The sequence below is a fragment of the Rutilus rutilus genome, assembly GCF_951802725.1.
Source record: "Rutilus rutilus genome assembly, chromosome: 19".
NCBI lineage: Eukaryota > Metazoa > Chordata > Actinopteri > Cypriniformes > Leuciscidae > Rutilus > Rutilus rutilus.
In genome coordinates, this window is record NC_140232.1 from 3012115 (window position 1) to 3031572 (window position 19458).

Here is a 19458-nt window from a genome sequence, read left to right on the forward strand (position 1 = left end):
AAACGATATTCTTGTTTGCATTTTCCTGTCAAAATAACAGAGTTCATCTAGAAATATTCAGCTTTAAGAACAAGCAGGAAATATGCCGGGTTCTCTGGTAGTGGGCGGAGCTAATGCGCAAACGGCTTAATCTCATTGGCTGGCACTCATTCCTGTTTTAATTTCAGCAAATCAGTTCGAGCGAATGCTGACAACGTGATTAACATTCATGAACCCAGCAGCTCATGTGTTGTATATTGTCATTATTAGCAGTAGAATTAGAATTATTATCTTTATAGAAACAGTGAATGACTAACAATATCTTAAGCTCCACCACCAGTCCTATATTCAAAATAAATAAATGAAATAAAATTAAGTTAAAATGACAAATATGCATCCATGCATGATTATTAAGTTGTAGTTCCTATTACTAGAGTTCTATCATTAAATAATACTTGATTATCATAATATAATAATTAGGGCCGTGACATTAACGCGTTAATTTCGATTAATTAATCTGAGACAAAATAACGCGTTAAAAAAAAATAACGCGGATTAATCCATTCCGTATTGACCTTTGAACCTGGAGCCGAAGGAGGGAGACGAGAACGCGCTGTCGCTGCCTGGATCATTGATTGGAACATTTACTTATAAAAAACAGCCGGCATTTCAACGTTGATTCACCGGTGAACGTAAGGGACCAAGGTCGAATCAATGTTGGATTATGTTTCGATTGTGCAAAGCGAATCAACGTTGAAATCGTGACGTTGTTTCATTGTTGATTTCGTGACGTTGTTTCACCGTCTCTTCTTTCAATATGGGTGAATAAAGATTGTATGTCGACGTTGTTGAACCAATGATGAATTATGCTTCGGTTTTGCAAATTGAATCAACGTTGATATCGTGACGTTGTTTCACCGTATTACCTTTCATCATGGGATAATGAGTCATGAGTCATGGCAATGCTGACTGAATTTGTGATTAACTGTACACTAAAATATTGTTAACTGTCAAATTACTTGCAGCAATGGCTTAATTAAACACATTTAATAAAAATATAACACATGCTCAAGATTGTAAAACAAGTTTTATTCTGAAAAAACAAAAGTCTAAAAATACTTTCTAAAACAAATGAAAAACATCTCAAACTTTAAATTTCAGCATTTTCGAAGTAATGTTAAAAACCTGTAAAGCAAGTGTAAATAATGTTTATAATTTAATGTTTAATATCAAATGTATAATTTAATAATGTTCAATAATTTAATAATGTTCAATTGTATTGTATTGATTATTTGCTAGGCACAATTATTTCAATGCTCACCCTTTGAACATTTGAACATTATTTCAATAACATGTTCAACACAATTATTTTTAATTGATTGACAGCCCTAATTTATATGCAATTAAAATGCGATTAATTTCGATTAATTAATTACAAAGCCTCTAATTAATTAGATTAATTTTTTTAAATCGAGTCCCGGCCCTAATAATAATATAATTGACTGACTGATTTTAAGAGTGTAGATTTAGATATTTAAAAAGCTGTGCCATTTTACAAAGATAAGCTGATTTGGTGGAAAAATAGTACATCAGTCTGGCGAGCAACCAAACAAATGTAGTAGCCAATGGTGACTCTATTGCGGAGGTGTGTGGAGAGGGTTCAGGGCTCCTGCAGATATTGTCAAATGAAATTCTAGGACTTTCAAAGACTTTAAGCATTATTACTTTGGTTTTCTAGGACTACAATCAGAGATCTCACTTTTCAAACAATATCTTTATTATCTTTCAAATTCTAAAAAAGGTAAATAGATTTAAAGTACAGATAAAGTGCAGCACATGCTATAACTGCTTATTTTAACCATTTAAATGATACTATGACAAAGATATTGCTTTCCTTATTCAACCTGATTTTTTTCCCTCATGAATATGATTGACCTGAAGAATGAAAGCGGTATCATATACTTGAATATTTATATAAGCAATATTACAGTCATATGGCTATTCAAGTAGATGAAAAGTATGCGAAATGGCTCTATATCTATATCAGACGGGCTGCAGTGTTCATTTTGCGTGAAAAGATTGTTTTATTTAAAAAAATAAACACTATTTTCACATACATTGTCTTTCAATAATTCATGCACTTTTCGAGTACCTTTTCATAAATATGCCTGTTTTCAATTGTTTTCCAAGACTTACATTTCAAAAAGCAAAATTCAAGTACTTCAATCCAAACTCTCTTCCCCTTCCTGGTCCTTCTTTCGGAGAATTGCACTTGTTATCCCGGTTTCCACTGTTAACTCTGAATGATTTCTCAACCATGAACAAGGTAACTGCATCCCTTTGAAAAGCACAACATATAATTACATTACGCAGTGGTATTTTAGTTTTTGTTTCATCTTTAGGTAAAAACACACCTCAGAAACCGGTAGGGAGTGGGACACCTCTTCATGTCTGAGGATCTCCATAAATGGACCACAACCAGAGGCCTTCCCTTACGAAAGGGCATTAGAATATAAATAGTGTGTAAGTGTAGGAGTAGGCAAATGGAGTGTAAGTCTGTGGGAAACACACTGTCAAAACAACAAACATTTTTGGGGACATGAAAGTTGTTTGAAAGTTTGAAGCGGGCCGGCAACTTCTTTTCAGAAAACACTGGCAGGGAAAGAGTTATTACAAAGCAAGAAAGGTCATGTGACTGTGGCTCCGTTCCAAAATGTTGTGAGCTGTCTTCCTATAGGCAGTTCAGGCATCATGGGTGAGCAAACAGCATTTCAAAAGGTTAGCAGCATGATTATATGATCGCGCTTCTGTTGCTCCTATTCTAAGACAGCATCACAAGTATTGTTCAGGGAGAATGCAATCCCAGAATGCACCATGTCAAGCTCAGGGAAAACGTTCATTCAAGATGGCAGATGACATAAATGTCCATTATAAGAGTATGTTTAAAAGAAAATGACATTGCATGTTACTGAATCCACAGAGCTCAAAACTAGACAAGCACGAGGTGTCGTCTTAGCAGGCAGTTGCTTATGTAGAAAGCACACAGCAGGTTTAGGAACAAAGCTCACTTCTCATGTTGTTTACCACTGGACAACTGTAGCCCAGAATGCAACACACTTAACACTTGATCTCATCAAACTCAGATCCTTCCGGCAAACCAGCGCCGGCATCTGCCTCCGACCAAACCGGTTCCTCTGGATGCTCAACTCTGTCACACATGAAATACACAGCAGTTTGACGGCACACGCGTATCCAACATCTTTACACAGCTCAAAGCATTTCCTCCATACAGTATAACCTCTGAAAACAGATGTACTGTGAGCTCAATGCAAGCGTTTTACGATACTGGAATTTACAACTTCGATCCGGTACATTGAAAAATAGCGATGTTCGATACCACGAGCAAACCTGCCATATAAACCTCCATAGAGATCATTTGTTATCTCATTATTTTTGGATGATTTGGTTGCAATAGCTTACACACAGCACACTGAGGCTTTCTTTAAATCATTTTACATTTACAACAAAAAAAAAAAAAGTAAAAGTATACAACAAAGTTTGTTTCTAGAAGAAAATTGCGACATCGTCCACCTTAAGTAAGGCAGATCAATAATATTGTTGAATATTAAATGTCCCCAACTAAGCAAGCTAAAAGCCAAGGCAACAAATAGCACAAATAAATACAATAGAATAAAGAGACAAATTAACCAGTGCTTGAGTTTCTCAGGTCTAACAGTGTTCAGGGCAGAAACACTCCTGAGATTAATGTAGGCTAATCAAATGTAAAACAACACTGGATAGTTTTAATTGTTCAAATGAAATGCAGATTAATGCTTACAATTAAAGTTATTCAGTCAAGAGCAGAGTGATTTTTTTGTTTGATTAACATGACAGACAACAGCAGGTTTATTAGGAGTTTATGCACAGATCTAATATAGTGTTACACACCATGCCTTTACTCTCAACTACTTACAGTCCAAATCTGTCCAATCCAAGTCAGCAAACCACGACTAAAGATCTGTGCACTCCTATGAAGCATCATCTTAATCGAGTCTCTCAACACTATTAAACTACTTCTGCTCATTTGTATATCTGAATATTTGGTAATATAAATTAAAAAACTGTTCATAGTGTCATGTTGTAATGCAAGTTTTTGATTCATTAGGACGAGTTCATGGTTTTGTATATTGCTTCAATAGACCGTTTGTGATGTTGCGATTCATCTGGAGCTGGCTTAGTTTGACTCAAGGTCAAGGACCTGGTTGAAGACTGCTGAAATCATGACGGCTGCTCAGCTTTCCATCATTTCTGCCGCCGTTCAGTTCAACGCTAGCAAGATCAACAGCCTTTATTCAAAATGCAAATGGTGTGTTTTCACATGCAAAAGCATATTAGCGTAGAACCAGCGGCTTACGGTATTACACTCCTGCAGGTCGCTTTGCTTATTCAAAGCAGCACATGATGGTCTGATAACAGACGCGTATTCAAACGACCTGCGAGGAAAAGAGTGTGACGGCACGGGTCAGCCAGCACGAGCATCACTCGACACGGCGTGCCGTCGTACTCACACATGCCCAGGACAGACTGGGAGGATAACTTACAGTTCATTAAGTGAGTTGGGTGTTAGCTCAGCAACGGCTCTGATTCAGGCAGTTCATTCAGAGGAAGACTCAGGCTGATTTACACCACTAACTCTTTTAGACTCTTTAAAGAGAGTCATTTATTAGTGAATCAGACAACACTGCTCGCACTGTATGGACGACTCAACAGAAAGATGTGCTTTTGTGCCAGTGTTTCACACTACACTGTTTTACACTGCCTTCAACTCAAACAGCAAACTCACATTTACAACTCTGTATGAAATTTGATTGAGCTTGACTTGACACTATAGATTCATTAGTGGCAGAGCAGGGAACACTGTTTATGGTTGAGTCCGACATCATTTTCCATATTTTTAACTCCACAACGTTTGTCCATGCCTCACAGATGTAATATAACTTATGATGTTCCAGCAAATCCCTAATATGGACAAAGGCATCCAGCTATCGCTGTAGCTGAACATAAAGAGATAGAAATGCTTTGACTTATTAAACATGAAGATGATAAACACACGACTGCGACAATATATGGTTTATCTGTACTCTCGGGTATTTTCATAAGAATAAAGTATAGGCCTTTTTATAATGCAGTGCTAATCGATATAGCATTAATTTCAGTAAAGAATACTAAAAAAATATATTTTCTGCCTCAATCTGTGATGAGAAGCCACTTCAGATCCAAAATCAAAGTTATTTCAAACACTCGACTGACTTTATGAAGTGATTTGAGTAAAAACGTAATGTTTTGCTTATTAAATGCACATCAGTAGTGAATCAAACTCACAGCACTTGCAGAACTGAAGCAGCATTTACTGAACCGATCGAGCCGCTCACACACTGCCACTCCGCACTATGAAACACTTAAAGGGTTCGTTCACACAAAAATTAATTCTGTCAGTAATTACTCACCCTCATGTCGTTCCAAACCCGTAAGCTCTTCGTTCATCTTCAGAACACAAATCAAGATATTTTTGATGAAATCTGAGAGCTTTTTGTTTTGTTTTTTTGCGCACAAAAAGTATATGATAGGCGGCTGTTTCAAACACTCCCTTGTGTGCGTTTCTGAAGCGTTAAGCATTGTAGCCAATCACAGACATATCTGTTGAGCGCATGAACGCAATGGCCAACCAGAGGTGTTTAAGTTAGTCAGAATCCACTCTCAGTTTTTATGTACCGAAATTGGTACAGAGAACCGTGAAATTTCACTGGTATTGGTGCCGAGTCTCGACTACTGGAAATTTGGTACCATGACAATCCTAAACTAAACACATTCATACTGACTTTTTTAATGATTGCAAAGTAAGTTTCAAACTGCAATTTTGAGTTCAGTTCCAGGTCCAGTCCTGCTTCAACACCCCCCTCTGCATGCTTCAAGTATGAAGGGATGATCGCCCTAGACTTTAGCATGCAAAATTGCTTTGGACATTTTAATGAACGAGATATGTGATGCCATTTTTAAAATCATAAATTCAACATAAAACTAATGTAAAAATATATGATCTATTCCACTGCAAACCAGCAGTTTTAGAGTTTCGGGATTGTTTTGCTTTTTTAATTGAGATAATATGATGCACTGATGTTCAATATACTAACTATTGGTCACGTGTTTTCACGTAATACGAATTTGCAGGTCCAAGTGCGTCAAACTTGAACTTTGCAATGCAGTTAAGTGAAAAGTTTGTGTTTCTGACGTCCTGAAACACTGAATCCGGTGGTCCAGGTGTGTGTGGAGCTAAACTCACTGAAATGTGAGCTGACTGGATTGATTTTACTCCCATCAGAAGGCAAACATGAGCTGATGCGCTACAACCTCGTCATTCATACAGATTAGATTACGTGACGCTCTACAAATACTGACACAAACAAAAATATGCCATGAGAGTAAATGACAGCACGCAGTGGCATGAACTTTACTTAAGGATTAAAAAAGATCAAATATGCTGAAAGGGCATGTCAACTGTGGAGACAGCTGGGTAAAACAGACACAAGTCAAATCAGCACTATCACTGACCAAACCCATAATCCCGAAAGCCGCCATCTACAGACGGGAACAATTTAATCCTATTCAGAGCCGCGGCTGAAAACATGAAGTGGGATAAAAAGAGATCAGGCAGAAAAACGCATTACAACAAAAGCAACAGATATCCACGAGCTTTACGCGCATTTTGCATCTTCTTGCATATTGTAACGATGCCAATTTGAACATTTTTAAAGTGTCCTGTGGTGAAAATCCAGCTTTTAATGTTGTTTATGTGTCTATGTGGTGTTTTTAATATGCTTTAAGACAAAGCATGTGTAAATTCATAAGTCGACACCATTGCTGAGTATTTCCTCCTTAAAACTGCAGTGAACCAAAGACAGTCTCAAAAACACGCTTTGAAATCGCTGGTGTTTCTGACGTCACAAACTACCTTGTAACCAATCAGATCAACGTGTGCTCGTCAACCAGTGGATCTCTGAGCTGAGTGAGTGAGTGGAGGCGGGGCTCATTTGCATATTCATAGAACCGCGCATACTAAATGAGGCGAGGGTGTGTTGAGTTACAGTCAAGATATTTTCCAAGGATAAAAAGCTAAAATGTGTCATTTTGGTGATCAAAGATGAGTTTTAAGGCATAAAATTGACTACAGCGGGACTTTAAAGGGATACTCCACTTTTTTCGGAAATATGCTCATTTTACATCTCCCCCAGAGTTAAACAGTTGAGTTTTACCGTTTTAGAATCCATTCAGCCGAACTCCGGGTCTGACGGTACCACTTTTAGCATAGCTTAGCACAGATCATTGATTCTGATTAGTCCAGTAGCATTTCTTTCAAAATGACCAAAGAGTTTCAATATTTTTCCTATTTAAAACTTGACTCTTCTGTAGTTAAACCGTGTACTAAGATCGACGGAAAATGAAAAGTTGCGATTTTCTAAGCCTATATGACTAGGAACTACTCTCATTCCGGCGTAATAATCAAGGAACTGTGCGGCTGTACCATGAGTGCAGCAGGCGTAATGATATGACGCAGCGCCTGAAAATAGGTCTAATAGGTTAGACAAACTTAGTCCCGGTCACGTTGGAAGAAGTTACCGAGCTGGGGACTATTTTCAGGCGCTGCGTCATATCATTACGCCTGCTGCACTCATGGTACAGACACACAGTTCCTTGATTATTACGCCGGAATGAGAGTAGTTCCTAGCCATATCAGCCTAGAAAATCGCAACTTTTCATTTTCCGTCGATCTTAGTACACGGTTTAACTACAGAAGAGTCAAGTTTTAAATAGGAAAAATATTGAAACTTTTTGGTCATTTTGAAAGAAATGCTACTGGACTCATCAGAATCAATGATCTGTGCTAAGCTATGCTAAAAGTGGTACCGTCAGAACCGGAGTTCGGCTGAATGGATTCTAAAACGGTAAAACTCAACTGTTTAACTCTGGGGGAGATGTAAAATGAGCTTATTTCCGAAAAAAGTGGAGTATCCCTTTAAAGCTCAACGACAAGCACAATGTCTCATTCACTTGAGCTGCTTCAAATGACTTTAAGGGTAGAAAAGATACTTTGAGTTTGCGAGCACATGGCCAACATGTGGTCCGGTTGAAGATACAGATGAACGCTCTTGCGCTGGTCTTGCAGTAACAAGTCAATGGTTATATTCACTTGCCGCTGATATTAAACCTGATTCAGGCAAGTTGCTCAGCAAGATTCACTTTAGACTGCCGTTTCACCATGACACAAGCTGACCTAAAAAAGAAAATCAACCATAAAAGACAACATTTGCGCCAAGGTTCCCGCTAAAACCCCCTGAGAACGCGGCACTGGGTTACGACTCGAGACAGGATTATTTTCTGCGGCCGCAAAATTGGGTGTAGAAACCATTTTCACTAAGAAATAGCTAGTAAATTTAAGACTGACATAGAGTTCTCTTCTAAAATGTACTTTAATAATCTTTGTAACTTTTTACAGTGCAGTAACTTCATGCCATATTTGACACTTTCTGTGGACCGGTGACGTGACTCAAGCGCCCTGGGGGGGATTTAAGACGATGTGAGAGTTATAAAGAAAAAAAAAAAAAATTCTGAGACTTTGTTTGCTCTCTTTCATGAGTCCTGCGAATGTTTGCAGGGCTTTTATTTCATTCTGACGCTGACGTTTTGTTACATAAGACACAAAGCGCAGCCCACCTTACAGCTCAAATCCCTCTAAATATGATGGATGTGCAGGTCCACCAATGTTCAGACATTGCTGTTTAAAATGTATTAAACGCAGCTAAATTTGTAGCTGAAAACCATCTAATCAGCCAAAATATTGTCATGTCAAATTTTGTGAATGATATCAAATTGAACCGAGCAGCAGATTCTGTGAGTTTACCACATCTAGCCTATACAGCTTTGCTTTCCGTGTATCTGCTCCAACACACTGTGCTGAATTATGGGAATAAATAACAACTTACAGTACATGATGTGTCTTTCATGGTACATCTTGTACATTGATCAGATGAAAGATATTTTAGACAGTTTGATGAGTGCACCCTCCAACCCTGCAAGATCACTTTGTTTTGTTTTTCCCTACGGATTTGGAAATATAGGCCTAATTAATTTCCATGGCCATATTGATTGTGTGTTCAAGTCGACATGAAACAGAAGTTGCGCTCGTCTTTTCTTCTCTGTTGTGTATATCCGAGTGAAACGCTTCTGGAACAAGAACAGATGTAGGGCGGGGCTTGATTTTATCTGTGGGGATTTTGATTGGACGGTTGTGGTTTGCTATTGGCTGATCTCATGTGAGTGACAGGTTGCCCCGCCCACATCATCAGAGAAGAGATGTTGCTGCAAGAGGAAGATATTCTGATTCAACATTACCAGGAACATGAAATAATAAATAAATAAAAAGATGTGCATGCATGGATAAATCATTTATATAATAAACACTGCAATATTCCATAAAAACCAGTCCATTTGGATTTCATAGTGACTAAGAGTCAGGTGTGTAAAGGGTGATTCATGTACAACCCTGCAGAGTTTAGCTCCCAAACTGAACGAAACTGAAACCAGCCAATTATATCGTCAAGATTCCTGAAAATGCAGGACGGTAACCCTGTGACTGTGATTTACAGAAAATATATGAGAGCATTAATGTTTCAGATGTACGTGTGTAGCGTGTGGTGAGATATACAAGTGAGTTTTGAGTGTCAGCTGTGTAAGAACCGAGGCTATTTGAGCGTATATGTAATGTTTTTTAGCAGTGTATGAGAGCATGCGTGATGTGTGAGTGTGTGTGAGGCAGGGCTGTGTCTTCATCAGTCGCCATCTTGTTGGCTGCAGCAGCTGTAGGCCGTGAACACACACACACACACTCACTGAGCACATAAACACACTAGTGCTGACACACACACACACGCGCGCGCGTCCGCGTACATGTTTCAGCAGGACAGTAGATGCGCTTTAAACGGACACCGGCATTATTACATACAATCACAGCAATATGATTGCGAACTGTGATGAAACACACTGATGCTGCTCTTCCTCATTGACATTTCCGCCACGAACACAACCATAAATCACTCGTACACAACACACACACACACACACGTTAAACAGATCGAGAAAATCCCATTAACTCCCGTTTAAGGTCGTTAAAAGCACAGGCTCAGGGTTAAAAACCAATCAAAGAAGCACTTCGATCACACACACACACACACACCCGCGAGAGTCCGGTGTTTGAGGGCTTCATCGAGGATTTATCATGGAGAAAGATGATATTTAAACGCACAAACATCGCGACTCCATGATGAAGTGAAGTGGGGGAGGTAGTTTGGCTTTATCCTCCATCTTCACTGTCCATTTCATCATCATCATCATCATCTGCACCAATGCAGGCTTACAATACTCAGCAAACCAGGGTTTACATTTAAATATTCAACCGAAGAGACGGTTTGGCACCGCTGTAACGGAAACGCGAGTGCCCGACGGCAGAATCACCTGACAGTATTTACCGTGAATATGGAGCCCGATTATGAGTGCTGCTAGTCAGCTAACAGCACATCTCTGCCACATGACCGTGATTTGAGGAAGTTAACACATACTAAACCACTTATGTGGCCTAGTAATTTGATATTTGCAGTACATATTGACAAATAAAGCCACAGAGACTGTTAAATGTGCTTGTGTGAGTCCAGCAGCAGCAGCGGCCCCCACCCCAGCCGAACCCCACAACCGCCGAACACAGGCAATCAGGCGACCGTTAAAAGAGAAGATCAACACTGACCTGTGTTTCGTCGGAACAGTTCGTTGTGTATGTATCATTGACTGTAAACAGCGAAGAGGGCTCCACAGCTGCCCGACCCGCAGACAGTCCGTCAGTCAGTCAGCGGAGAGCGGCACTCCCCGAACCCGCAGCCGCGACAGCTGCAACCGCGCCGATTCTTGCCCAAATAACGCAAGCTTCACGCAAACGCCTTGTGGTAAACGTGACCAACAAACGCTCGGTCCAAATTTAGCCTTTCTGTACGTCCCACGCGCGTCGTTCTCCGGTGCTGGAGTGGTTCTTCTGCGTTCCGTGTGTCAGGCTCTCGCTCCGGCCATCAGACAGCAGAGATGGGCGCGGTGAGTGACCCTGCTCTCAGGGCTGGGAAACCCCACGCTGCGCCTGCGTCACCACGCAACGGATTCGACTGTTTTGGCGCCAAATCACGTTTGGGATATTTTAAAGGGTTAGTTCACCTAAAAATGAAAATTCTGTCAGTAATTACTCGCCCTCATGTTGTTCCAACCCCGTAAGACTTTCATTCATCTTCGGAACACCATATTTTTGATGAAATGTGAGAGCTGGCTCACTTCTTCATAGGCTGTTAGGTAATGATATCTGCCATCCCAGACACTAAAATATATGCCATTGTTTTGGATGAATGAATATATGAATTTGAATACCTGAATAATGTCAGGGAGCCTTTTAAAAATCACTTTGAGGGTCCCTTAAAATGACTTCATTCCATGATATAGAAGTTAGGCTACACTCTAAAAAATGCTGGGTTGTTTTAACCCAATGTTGGGTCAAATATGGACTAACCCAACGTTGGGTTAAAAATGCAATCTAAAAATGGACAAACCCAGCCGTTGGGTTACATTTTTTATGTAACCAATGCAATTTGTCCATTTTTTTTTTATTGCATTTTTGTCCATTTTTGATTTTGTCCAAAATGCAATTTGTCCATTTGTAAACTGAATTTTTTAACCCAACATTGGGTTAGTCCATATTTGACCCAACATTAGGTTAAAACAACCCAGCATTTTTTAGAGTGTACATGAACAAATTATGTTTGTTTAACTTAATTGATTCACGTGGTGGAACAGATGTTAAATCATGTAAATCCAACACACTATTTTTCAGTGTACCCCACTCGAGATTTTTTTTAAGATGTTACATGTCTTGAAAAAGATTCAATTAGATTAAATAAAAATAGAGATTTAAAAAAGAAAGAAAAAGATTTACATTATTTAATAGTGTTTAATCCAGTGATCTCAAACTCAATTCCTGGAGGGCCACAGCTCTGCACAGTTCAGCTCCAACTCACACCTGCAAGGAAGTTTCTAGTAATCCTGAAGACCTTGATTAGCTGGATCAGGTGTGTTTGTAGGGTTGGAGCAAAACTGTGCAGAGCTGTGGCCCTCCAGGAATTGAGTTTGAGATCACTGGTTTAATCTGTTCCACCACGTGAATCAATTAAGTTAAACAAATATAATTTGTTCATGTAACTTCAATATCATGGAATGAAGTCATTTTAAATGACCCAATTAAGAAGCCTCAAATCTCAAACGTCTGACATAATTTAGGTATTCAAATTCATATAGTCATTCATCCAACAAGACTTCATTTGTTTTAGTGTCACACAATTGAGTTGATACATTATAACTAACAATAGTATTTATTAGCATCTTAAATGCTAACATTTACATGCTTCTTCAGCCAGAACACTTACATGTTGTAGTATCAGTCCACAGCCTAAGCCAGCCTCTTCTCCACAATGGTAACCCACTGTAATTGAAATGTTTCTAATAATTCCAATGTAATTAAACATTAAACACAATTACACACTGTCAAGTCTTCCCCTTTTCTCATTTTCTCAAAAACACATAAAATAGCACAGTACACTTAATTTCAACATTTATTCTCTCTTAACTCAGCCATTTGCAAAGCATGCTGGGAACTAACAAGCGCCGCCTAGTCTCAGTTAATGCAACATAAATCATTCATGTAATCTGACACAAACGGATTAAGTAAACTTAAATTTTACATTTATTTAAGCAGATTGAACACAATCAAATTAGGTTAGGGCAAAATGTATAGCAATGGTGTTGCTTAAGCTTACTTTAATTTAGCAATTTGAACAAGCAGCAAAAATCTCGTTATGCTTATAATTGTGCTCTTATGAACTATATTCTAACTCAAACGTTTCTGGGAAAATGTTTTTAGACAAAAACTGAAAGAGTTGTCGGAAGCTTTAGTGATGGTGACGTTAAATTCGTGGGACCGTGGTGTAGTTCGTTTATAGCTTCAAAATTCATAAAAGTTGTGTTCATCTTTGATAATTATCTTGATGGACAAAACGTGCAAGTATCATAAACTTTTCTCGATCATAGAGCTTGTTTTTAGCGATAATCCAAAAGCCTATATGAAAAATCCTTTCGGTTTTTGTCGAGGAAACCAGTGTGATGTGGACTGTGCCGGTTAGCCTAGTGACGTCATTCCCAGTAAACGTCATTCCCATTATTAGTCTTCCCATTAATCTCATGTCTTCATTCAGGCTGAAGAGAACGTGCACGAAAACAACAGGCAGGATTTATCACGACCAATCATATCCGATCATAACCGATCATATGGCGATGTAGGCATTGCCTCCTCTCTCGTGACTTTCCCCCATTCATCCTCAATTACCCCCCCTCAAGCTCACCACACGCTTTAGTGTGTCTGTTTAAGTCAATGGAGACTTGACCTGTGGGTGATGTGTTGGGCAGGGTTACTTTATAAAAATGAGTCCGTTTTATGTACTCAATGTCACATTTTGTAATATCTGCGTTGTGTTATTTTTTTTAATATCAATTATTTTCTCATCCAGTTTCTTCTTTTAGGGTGATCTACTACTTCCGGTGAGATTCAGAAGTGTGTATTTGATGGACACTTTACTATCCCAGAGGATTTATGGATGACAGTGAAGCGACACAACTGGTAGATCACATGATAATGACAACATGGCGGATGAAGTACGTCCAGATTACATTCATTCTACACACACTCCTACTATATAGAACATACTTTTGTAGCGGTCGTGAAGTAATTACTTATTCAAAATAAGTACCTACTCAATAGAGTGTGTGATTTCGAGCGCAGCCGGTGTTTCTTATACAGTGAATTAATACAATTAAAACAGTGGCTGTGGGAGTGAGGGTAACGTTGACCTCTTCCTCTCTCTTCTGTTACCCTAAAGAAGATGAGCTTATAGATCTTCTAGGTAAGACCCGGTGAATTGACAGTGTGAAGGAGAACCAGAGTTGCTTCTCAATCCCTCAAAATTGTGTCCTTACTGTTTTTTGTATCATGCATGTAATAATAGTTATAATGTAATTGTTCATGTGGGTTTTGCTGTTTTATTTCCTGTAGTTGGAGTCGTCGGCCTAACCTCTGTGTGCACACCCCGGGGAAATGCTCATTTGAACTAATTTAGGAAATATCAGTTGTGCAAATGACAATATGTGACCCCTGACACAAAACCAGTCACATGGGTACATTTTCTGAAATTGAGATTTATACATAATCTCAAAGCTGAATAAATAAGCTTTCCATTGATGTGTGGTTTGTTAGGATAGGACAATATTTGGCCGAGATCAGGGCCGGCCCTGACCAATTTGCTGCCCTAGGCAAGATTTTACCTGGTGCCCCCATCATTGTGTTCATGATTATTTAGCGCACGCACACACACACACACACACACACACACACACACACACACTACAGTCTAAACACAAATACCAAGAGCATTACATCTAGCATTCAAGTCAAGTCCCCATTATCTTTTATAGCGCGTTTTACAGTACAGATTTAATGTGAACTTTGCTATTTTTAATAAACCTGTAAATAAATATCATTAGGCCTACTAATTTTGGCAAATAAATTTTAAAAATGCCATATACAGTACAGGCCAAAAGTTTGGAAACATTACTATTTTTAATGTTTTTGAAAGAAGTTTCTTCTGCTCATCAAGCCTGCATTTATTTGATCAAAAATACAGAAAAAATGCAATATTGTGATATATTATTACAATTTAAAATAATTGGTTTTCAATTTATTATACTTTAAATTATCATTTTTTTTCTGTGATGCAAAGTTGAATTTTGTAAAAAAAAAATAAACATTGAGAAAATCTCCTTTAAAGTTGTTAATTTATGTTCACGATTTTGCTGCATCCACTCACAATTTTTATATATATATTTACGGTAGGAAATGTACAAAATATCTTCATGGAACATGATCTTTACTTAATATCCTAATGATTTTTGGCATAAAAGAAAAATCCATAATTTTGACCCATACAGTGTATTGTTGGCTATCGCCACAAATATACCCGTGCGACTCGACACTGGTGACGTGATCCAGGGTCACACATTTGTTTTTTTCTTGCCTGGATGTTTTATTGATTGATTGTTTTTAAACTCTTGGTCTTAAGTATCATTGAACTTGCTGAACTGTACAGAGAGACCAGAGTTAGTCTTACAGAAAACGGTTTGTTCCAGTTAACTAAAGGCAGGTCAGTGTCCGCATTTAAGGGTGGTCAGGAGCGAGGCAGGGGAACAGAGAGTGGTTCGGGTTGTGAATGCTGCGGTCTCCAACAGTTAGTGAGAGAAGTCGGTGCTCGTGTTTTTGTGTAACCGTAGTTTGTATTTGTGCTCTTATCCACTGTTGTATGGACCTTTTGCGCTTCCTTGCCTTTAAAGCATTAAACTTCTTTTGGAACGACCTTTAAACGGACGCCTGGTGTGATTCTCCTTGTGACCGCTCGGGTCTCTATCACACGCAGGCTCTTAACACCAGTAATGGCTACTCGCATACACCATATTCCTCCTTTCAGGTTTGCATGGAGAAAACGTCCATAAAACATCATTTTGAGTCCTTACCTGAAGCACAAGTGGCCCAACAAGGGATGCAGCTATTGCGTAAATGTGAGCATTGTCCTCAGAACACTACTCAAGGATCTTCCTCACAGTGAGTGATTGTTAAACACCGCCTTGTTTGATGGGAAAGACTCATGTGGTGGACGCCTATACCAGTACCCACACCAGATATACCTGTTTCTCATCACAGATCACAGAACTCCAGCTCTCCTCCTTTATTCACGCCATTACTTCCAATGAATCCATTCAGATTCACTTTTGCAAACTGAAGCCTGCATTCTTTATATCTTATTATTTAGCATTTTGAAAAGTGATAAACATCACTATTTAACCACATATTGTTCAATTCCATAACACTAGATAAATCACAGGAGAAATCATTTTCTTTTCCCTGAAGGTTGTGAAAAATGTAATCGCCACTTTTCAAACGACATCTGTTGTTTTTAATAGCAGTTTGTGAAATTACAATTAAATAGTTGTACATAGTTTCACACTTGTTGCAAAATTTGACCAAATTTCAGCTTGATTAGATTCTGTTCATGATTGATATATTTACCTTTATTTTTTTATTTACTTATTACGTCTCACATATCATCTCACTTTCTTCACTAATAGAGTTTTCTCATTGGTAAAACAAGTACAGTAACTTTACAGAAACCTGTGTTGTTCGGTGTGGTGGAGATGGTGCCACAGCTGCGGGGCATTTTTGATCAAAATAAATACATAATTGCCACTAAACAACTAATAAATACAGTATTTATAATAAATATTGAACTGGTTTGTGATTATTTCATTATTAATCTAGATTAAATACTTTTGGACATTTAATAAATCATATTTTTATGGTGGGTATTATGATTTAAGATTAAAAGTTTGGGCTAAAACATTAAAAGTAGCAAAAATAAATGATGAAAGCATGGTAAAAAGTTTCCAAGACAAACATAAAATGAGCTCGATGTAATTTAAAACTACAATATTTGTTTTTCCAACGATTTCTAGGCATAATGTTTATTTTTTTTATTGAAATTACTCTTGAAAATTGTTGAATATTGAAGTCTGCTAAAAGTAATGACATTAAAATCAGATCTGTCAGCATGTTAGTTGCATCATACACTTGTTTTGGTGTACTACATCTCTCAACAACACTCACCGAGAGCAAATCCCTCTGGACTGAGTTTAGCAAGGCGACATGCGAGGCCTGTCACAAAGAAAAAAGGGGGAACAAATGAAAGGCAAGCCGACGAGGGACCGAGAAACTGTCTAAAGGAGGAGTAAAGGGAGGATCTCAAACCCACAGCTCATTATCACCGGCAGCTCGACTGAGATGTTCCTCCGTGGAGACTCACTGTTACTTAGAGACTAGAACACAATATACCCTGATCAATTACCCACAGGCTTCATTGGCCCCTGCATCTCTAACTCAGACTTTACCAGGGAGACTGTGGCCTCGGCAGATCCGTCTCTAGGAGGAGGTGTAATATCCCAAAAACAAGTCCTGTGCCAGCCCAGGAGATTCAGTTCCAAAACATAAAACATAAATGTTTTTATCTGCATCTATGGTTCAAGGATAACTTCATTGCTCAAAAGGTTCTTAGTGGGAAAATGTTCTTTAGATTTGTAAAAGTCCCCCTGCAGTCAATCGTTTTATCCCTTAAAACTCATCTTTGATCACCAAAATGACATATTTTCTTCATGCCTTAAAATATCTTGACTGTAACTCGACACCCTTGCCTCATTTAGTATGCGCGGTTCTATGAATATGCAAATGAGCCCCGCCTCCACTCACTCACTCAGCTCAGAGATCCACTGGTTGACGATCACACGTTGATCTGATTGGTTACAAGGTAGTTTGTGACGTCAGAAACACCAGCGATTTCAAAGCGTGTGTTTGAGACTGTCTTTGGTTCACTGCAGTTTTAAGGAGGAAATACTCAGCAATGGTGTCGACTTATGAATTTACACATGCTTTGTCTTAAAGCAGATTAAAAACACCACATAGACACATAAACAACATTAAAAGCTGGATTTTCTCCACAGGGGGACTTTAACTCAATGGTTCCTCTATTGCATAACTGTGAAAACCCAACCTTTATTTTAAAGTGTGCATTTGAGGAGTTCAGCTTCAGCTTTACGGTGTTGTTTTTGTCAAGGACAGATAATAATAAGCCCATAATTAATATCAACATGATGGCAAATATAAGAGTTGGACAAATCCTACAGGTTCATTCACACGCTGTGTTTCGCTTGCTCTTTTGTGTGCATGAAGCGTACAGGTCTTCTGAAACGAGACGCTGAATGTGGAGTCAGATCAATGTCTTTGCTGAATAACAATCTGCATCAAATTAGAAAAGCCACACTGGAAGAACAGTGTGTGTAATTTTAACTGTAAAAAGAAACCTATCGATTGGTCAACAGTAAGTTAATAGATCTGTAATAGATCTTATAACTTACATTTCATGTTATTTTACAGTGAAATACTGTTAAATGTCTGTTTAGTCAAATTTTATTTGAATAATTGTTTCTTCTTAGTTTTTTTGTTTGTTATCAGTACGTTATACTGTATGTACATTAGGGTTTTATGTTCCATCTTATGTTGTTAAATGAGTGTTGTATTATTTTATTGTCACGCATGTTACCATGATGGTGCATCTTTATTATATCAGTATTTCCCTCGGCTTGTGAAATTCATCATGTGGTTTTCTTTTTACCTTTAGTGTTATTATGCAGACTGTCAGTGTGTGTTAAAGGCACAAAACAGATTTCAGTGGCAGCGTGGCCTTGCTAATTTAGCAGAAAGGGGCTGTTGGGTTTACCGGTCTAAATGTAAATTACTGTTTTCAATTGCAAAATGTACAGGTTGTTCTGTAAGTAAGCTTACTGTATTTTTTTGAGGGTTCGTACAGATACTGTAAAAATGTATTCAAGGACTTTTCAAGCACTACTTGTTTGGTTTTCTAGGATTACAATCAGAGATCTCACTTATTTAACAATATCTTTATTCTCCTTCAAATTCTAAAAAAGGTAAATAGATAAATAAAAATAAACTAATAAAACAAAACGGTACACATAAAGTGCAGCACATGCTATAACTGTGGTAACGTTAACCGTTTAAAGGATACTATATGACAAAGATATCGCTTTCCTTATTCAAACTGATGTTTTTTCTCATGAATATATAATTAATTTTTCTCCTGAAGAATGAAAGCTGTATCATATACTTGTATATGAGCAATATCACGCTCATAGCCATGCGAAATGGCTCTATATCAGACGGACTGCAGTGTTTATTTTGCATGAAAAGATGTTTTATCAATAAAATTAAACACTACACTCAAAAAATGAATTTTTGCCTCGTTAAATTCAATTAATTAAAATAAGCAAAAGTAACACGATTGTTTAATATTTTGTCACAACTTAATTTAATTGTGTTCAATCAACCTAATATATTTAAAACTGAAGTTTACTTAATTAATTTGTGTCAAAACTACATGAATCATTTTTGTTGACAACTAACTTGGGCAGTGGATCTGTAGTTCCCAGCATGCTTTGCAAGGGACTGCATTAGGAGGGTAAATTTAGGAATTAATTTATGTGTTTTTCTGTAAATGGAAAGCTGTTGTTAGTTAATGTTAGTGTTTAATATTCACTAATGTTAGAAACTTAGAGGACTTTCTGTAATGTTTTTGAGTTTTGTGGTTGCCATTACGCAGAAGAGCGGCGACTGTGTTT

General features: G+C 38.0%; 1 protein-coding gene across 1 annotated transcript in view; it reads right to left on the reverse strand.

The window, feature by feature from the left end:
- Window positions 1-11286, reverse strand: part of gnb1a (guanine nucleotide binding protein (G protein), beta polypeptide 1a) — a 49550-nt gene extending 38264 nt beyond the window's left edge. The window contains exon 1 of the mRNA XM_084389817.1: window positions 10832-11286. The gene's annotated coding sequence lies outside the window, so the exon portion shown is untranslated. The remainder of the gene's footprint in view (window positions 1-10831) is intronic.
- Between the last annotated feature and the right edge of the window lie 8172 nt (window positions 11287-19458).